Source organism: Notolabrus celidotus, chromosome 8 (genome assembly GCF_009762535.1).
Source record: "Notolabrus celidotus isolate fNotCel1 chromosome 8, fNotCel1.pri, whole genome shotgun sequence".
Taxonomy (NCBI): domain Eukaryota; kingdom Metazoa; phylum Chordata; class Actinopteri; order Labriformes; family Labridae; genus Notolabrus; species Notolabrus celidotus.
In genome coordinates, this window is record NC_048279.1 from 7920689 (window position 1) to 7927583 (window position 6895).

At 39.4% G+C, this 6895-nt stretch overlaps 1 long non-coding RNA gene across 1 annotated transcript; it reads left to right on the forward strand.

Annotated features, from left to right (window-relative positions):
• Positions 1-1122: 1122 nt before the first annotated feature.
• LOC117817882 lies at positions 1123-3077 on the forward strand. Its single transcript, XR_004632247.1, has 3 exons — positions 1123-1231; positions 2295-2460; positions 2544-3077. It is a non-coding gene; the product is annotated as an uncharacterized LOC117817882 (long non-coding RNA).
• The last annotated feature ends 3818 nt before the right edge of the window (positions 3078-6895 follow it).

Here is a 6895-nt window from a genome sequence, read left to right on the forward strand (position 1 = left end):
ATCCAGCAAAGCTCCTTGCATCATAATCAGGACATGACTGATGCTGTTATTTGGAGAAGGCAATGTGCATAAAATCACATTATGTTATATTTTTTTACATGTCTCAACACAGAGATAAATTATAAAAAATGTCTCCTCAAAATTTTAAAACTATGAACAAACAAATAAATATGACGCTGTCTGGTATATGACCGCTTTGAACTGAATGCTATTATTACCCAACTGCACTAAATACTTGATTCTGAATGGTCTAAACCCACTAACAGTTCTTTATTCTTTTTTTTATGAGTTACAATTTTATTGCTTTTTCATCTTTTTGCAAAATTCATACATTTACAGAATTTCATAAAGGCACAAAACAGAAAAAAATAGTGTAGCTACTTTAATCAACAAAAAGTAAAGAAAAAAATGAATAAACAAACAAATAAAATTGCAACAAAATAATGATAATAAAAATAATCACAAATAGATTTAAAAAAAAGGAAAATTCAATTTCGTACTGTGTCCTTGTTAGGTGATAATAAAGATCTGGTAACTCTTCCACTTTAAAAGATAATCATCTTGACCACATGTTTGTCTATAGAAAGGTTTTTCATAAGAGGCCACCATACCTAGTTTGAGGACCCACTTCCCATGAGGGGGGCTTCTATCTTTCTCCATCCTCTTAATACAGTCAGTCTGCCAACCATTATGGCTGTTTGAATCAAGTCTGCATTTCTGCAGCCTCTCATTATATGGGTCACTCATTACATATAGCCTAGGACAGAATTCAAGTTTGTCTGTTGTAATCTCCTTTATGCAGTTGTGAATTTGTTCCCAAAAGTTTGGGCATTGCCAGAAAGCATGCAGTAATGTCCCTTTTGAATCCTGACATTTCCAGCAATCGGCTGTATTTTTAAGACAGAGGTGTTGTAACCTTGAGGGTGTACAAATAAGTTTTCTATGATTTTGACAAATCTTCTTCCATTCTATATCATCAAATGAGAATTTTAAATCTCTTTCCAAAACATTTCTTATTTATGAGTAGTAAAGAAAAACATGTCACACACTTTATATCAATTAATCCACAGAAAGGAGTTCAGCACATTTAAAGTTTATGATTTAGTTGATTATTCTCAATCTGTTTGGAGAGCAGAAAACTTGAGATTGTTGGTTAACCACAGATCAGTCACCAGCAGAGATGAAAGAAGAAGAGAGGAGGAAAACAAACAGTGAAAAACACAGGAGATGGGTGAGAGACGTCTATCAAACTGACGAAAACTGACACGTATAAAACCAGAAACACGGTATAAGCTTTAACAGAATAAGAGGACTGGTTAAGTGAGACGAAAACGAAAAGTTAGAGGGAAGAAGACCTTACACAGGTGCTGGTGGTATTTTCTGCATCTGTTAAGAATGACAACAGAAAGAAGCTAGTGTTTAGACTTCACCATGAATGAAAATGGTGTTTAACGCTAATTTGACCCACCAACCATCAAATCTAACCGACTATCTTATTACCTGCATAAATAATTCATGTTTAAATCCCCAGAATCCTCTTTGAATCCATATTTCAGTTTCAACTTGTTTGTGTCTTGTCTCACCCTGTTTGGATTGCATTACCCATAACCCCCTTCTCACTATACATCATTCTTGACCTGTCAGCATGCTAGCATGCTAATGTTATGTTTGTTGTTTTGGCATTATAGCACTGACTCCTGTACAAAACAAGAGCACAAGTGAGGCTGATTGGGATGTCAGTTTTTAATGGATGTATTTAGTAGTAGCAGTATTTAGTAAAGGATTAAGTACAGCTACAAAGGCTGTTTTTAAGAAGTGATTTTTGTGGTTTTGTTATATCCACATTCAAACGGTTGAAAAACATAATTAAATACAAAGAAAATGTTTCTTTACCTGCCTGTTCACCGAACGTGTATAAGCCGATTCTTCCAAAAGCTATAAAGCAAGCGTATTTCATGAAAAAGCAAAGAGGGGCAGTACATGTTCTTCTTCTAAATGTTTCCTCGTGGACTCAACCTGACTCAAGATTGAGGGACTGCATTTCATGTGTTTGGGGAGACTGGCTTGAGACTGGAGACTGACCCTTGTTGGTTTCTCAAAAGTTTGCTAACCCTCATTAAACTATTTGATGGGATGATTGAAAAACATAGCTGACAACATCAGTAATTCATTACTGTTCACAAATAGAAGGCTTTCTGTAGTCTGAGTTTTAGGCCTCAGTTTTCAAGTGCTCTCGGCTGTTTCCCCTCCCTCAGATAACTGTCCTCCCCTGACTGTCTCTGTTGTGTGTCTAGGTCCAGGCATGGCCTCCTCCCCCTTGATTGCTGCCAATCTGTCTCACCAGTTTCAAGCTTCACACCTGCAGCCCATCCAGCAGTCAACCCATCCAGCAGCCAACCCCGCAGTATAAAACTCCTGGCTTTCCACACCCAACTCACCAGATTGTTATTAACTCTTGTGGTAGGTAGTTGGCGGGATTGCTGTTTTTGTGCTCATGTTTTTGCTCTCTGTTTTCCTAATCCCTGTTTCATCTGTGTGCCCAGGATCATCTTCTATCATGAAATAACCAGCTCTTCAGACCAACTGCATTGCCTCATCTCAGTAGGACCAGAGCCCTTCCTGTGCCATTTACCAACAACACTGCTACCCAAAATAAAACGTGACCCCTCACACTTCTATTTCAATATTTCAGTAATATATCAGGTCAGCTAGCCACAGTCTTTTTATGCATTTTAAAGTATTACTAACACAGGAAGTCGAGGTGCATTTGTTTAGCATGTATTTCTGGAGTGTATTAATCTGTTTTCTGCTTCACTGAGGCAGCAAACAATGGGATAGAATAAAATACCACTACAGTGCCCATGTTCTTTATAATGAAGTAAAATGTCATCCAGAGCAAAGGGTTGGCGCAATGGCAAAACACTTTTTATTTGGAGCCTTTAATTGTTAGTCTGAAGGTCAAACAGAGAAAAAAAAATCCAAATTAACAACTTAATCAGAAAAACAGGCACAAACTGACTCAACCTTCAACAAGCTTGTTTTTCTATTTTCCTGAACCATTAAAAAGACTAATTATACCAAGTATTGTACTTTACTAACTTGAATTATTTTATTCCTGCATGCCGTCCTTCTTGATATAAGGCCGGAATTGTATGTCTAGAGGTTGCTGCTTGTCAACAGACAGGGCCGGCAACAGCTTGAGGCCCCAGACTAGTTGGGGCCCCCATTGACTAACATACTTTAAACCACAGCAGTGGCTCAAATGTTCACTGGGGTGTTCACACGAAATACGAATGAAATAACTTGCGCAAGTGAATTACATGTTAAGTCAATGCAAAGATGCGAATAGATGTGAGTTCTGGTCAGGCGGCGCAAATGACACAAATTGGGCGGCGCAAATTTGTAAGTTTGTGAAAACCTTTGTGTTTCACTTGATTCCAGCTGCCAGTTGTACTATTAAGTTAGCGCTGCCCCCTTTAGCATAACCAGCTTAATTTGAATGCGTGAATAGCATGATCATTCTCGTCTGATGTGAACACAACACAAGAAACCCCCGTCTGACAGCCCACAGTTATTCAATGAAAATTACCCAATGAAAAGTTGTTGGTGTTAATTTTTACATCTTCCTAAACTTTTCATACTTTCACATTCTGTTTATTCTCTTTAATCTTAAAGTTCTGTATCCATGTATCCTCTCATCAGAAAGCATATAAGGGTAGATGCACGTGATTAGAGGTAGTAAACTTGCTGAAGCTGGACTTCCACGCGTTGCTGACCACACACTTTGACCTACAGACTGTTGACCTTTCTCAAGTCAAAGGTTTGCTCCTTAGAGCCGAGGTTAAACTTGTCGTTTTGCCAACATAGTTACTGTAGGTGCTTCCTTAAACAGTTTGTAATTTTTTGATAAACACAAGGTACATGTGCCTTTTACTGATAAATTTAGTACCTTACCCCATGGCTCCTGATGTCCCCCAAAGTCTGAGATAGAGAGATTGGGAGCGAACGCCAGCACATCACTGGGGTTATCAAGTGGGCTCCTCCCTTCACTGATGTTTCCTTTGGTTAGACCCACGACACCTCGGAGAGGCTCCAGTTCCAAATGTCCATCATATCCACCAGCAGAACACCCCCATTTAATAACCCAACCCATACAGTACTGCCATGTTCAAGCTCCGTACATGCAAGCTCCAGGTAGTGATAACACTGATACTACCTATTCTACCACCTGGACTCTCTCAGCACCCACCACCCAACACAACAAGAAGAGTCTGCAGCTAGGTATTAGAAGACAGGGTAGGCAGAGCCAAGATGAGATGCCGGTCTAGGCTGTGTGCTCTGCCTCCCCCCTCAGGAATATTTCCCTCCTCATCCATATCCACTGACTAGTTTTAACTGCTGTTTATAAGAAGAGATGTGAACATACAATCTCCACCACTCATGCCATTCTTTGTCATTGACGTGCATTCCTTCATGTCATTGCCTCCTTTGACCCGGCTGTTATCAACCATGATAGTGTCATTCATAAACCTTCAGATGACACCCAGTCTGTACCTCTCAGCACTGTTATTGATCTTCATAAGAGGACATCTCCCACTCTGAAAAATGAAGATATTAATTCATTGGGGAGGGAGAAAAGACAGAGGGAGAGGAAAAGGACAGCGAGACAGTGGTAAGTGGAGCAGATAATGATGATTAAATACAATAGTCATGACTGCATGCTGCTGGTTTATGGGGGGAGAGACACTTGAGTAACATAAGTTTCTGCTGGCATTGTGTTATGGTTGTCTTATACACATTACTGCAGCAACTAGTGTTTAAAAACTCACTATCAACACACAGAGGGTCAGATTAGACTTCGACGCACAACACTTAGAGGAACAGACTTCTTGTTGTTGTTTTTACAGAGATTTGATTAAAACAAGAAAAACACAGGATATCAGCTATCCTTAAAAACCTGACCTTGAATTTTGTGAGAGGTTGAAGAGAGTCACACGTCATCTTCAGATGCTCACTCTCTGCTGCCGTTCTGGCTCACGCCCACTTTTTGATTAACTTTAATCACAGGATGATATTAAGAAGAATACAAATGAGACAAAGGCAATCAATTCACAAAGATGATGCCAAGTGACTTTGAACATCTTTCCCTGTTCACACACGGCCTCCTGTGACACTGTACAAACTGCTCTCACTCAGGGGTTGTACTTCTAGCAACTTAAAGTCCTGGACTCTAATTTGTCTGTGACCCACACCAATGTGATGTAGGGTACGATGGATGGATCAGACCATGATGGACTTTCACCCATATGACAAGAAATGTTTAACAAACCTTAAGTTAAATTGAACATTGACTTTCCCAGAGTTTACTAGATTGTTCAAAAAATATATACTGTCCAAAACTTTTATACAATATTAAATGAAGCACTGGTGATACATTTAAGGCATGCACAAACAAACGCATTAGAGAAGGAAGACATCAAGAGGAAGACATTTCATGGTATGACATATGAAAGAATGGAAGGACAACTCTTATGCTGTATAAAAAACAAAGTGAGGCCATTTCAAATCTTTAACAGAGTACTGTGTACCCCTACACAGCTTTGTAAAATGGGAATTAGAGATTTACCTGCTGTAGGACTGAATGAAAATAAAAGATATCTGGTTTGGAATCACAAACAAAGAACAATTCAGTCATTCAGCTCACACCTTGTACACTGGGAGGTCTCCAAAGTTTCATTACAGTATTTTCTAAGAAGAAGAACATTTTTCTTTCACTGTGCATGTTCACAGAAAAGTAATATTTAATAACTGGATTAGGTTTAATGCACCAACTCCCAAATAATGGATCACTGAAGCAATGGAGCGGACAAGGCTGGAAAAGGTAGCTTTCTGGTTTCAAAATACTGAGAATCCAGAGAAGCCTGGGTACCAGAAGAAAAACAACTTATCACTTTACAAAAAAGAAAAGTCATCACATTCATGTTGAAGTAGAGAAAGTATACAGCTTCATTACAGAAGCCTATGTACAGATACTCCTCATCAAATATGACTCCAATACAAGTGAAAGTTGAAAGTCCAGAGAACTTGCTTTTAAAAATGCTAAACTATTTGATGTACTTTTAAAAAACTTATTTCAACAATGCATGAGTGCAGTCGAGAAATTAGGCTGTACATTCTGTTTATTTAGAAACTTTAGTACAACTTGTTGTCTTATATGTCTATATCCCTTGTTGCTAAGCGCTGCTGGAGTGGCTGCTTGTTGCAGCAGCTCTCTCTTCGTTGTTATTTTTTCGACTCTTTTATCATATCTGTTTAATTATCTTTGTATTTGGAGCCTGTCATGACTTTTAATGACTCATTTGCTGGCCATAGACACCAAACTGTCTACGTTTGCGGTGGCTTTTTTTGCTATTTTTGTTCCTGTGTGTGTCCTAAAACACATTGTTTACATACGAGATCAGCTGTTGATGCTAGACGATGCTAAACGATGCTAGGCCCGATGTTCCCTGCGAGCTGAGGAGAAGGAGGCGGGGACGATGTGCTGGTATTGAGGTGCAACCTAGAAGGGATGGCGTCGACCTGTCCTTCCACCCACCGTTATGGGGAATGTAAGATCTATCTTCGATGAGGTGGACGAGCTAACCCAGCACCAGATTAGCATCATGCTAACAGAGCTAACACCTGAAACGAACGCCACATTGGAAGGATTTCACCTGCTGTGGGCGGACAGGATACAGGAGAGCAAGACTGAACTAACTGGTGAAGAAGGCCAGCTCAGTCCTGGACCCTGTGGAGGAGGTGGCTGACAGGAGAATTATGGCCAAGCTGTCATCTCTGATGAACATTTCTTTTCTATATATATTCCTGTTGAAATTCTTGTACTGTAAACCTTTTT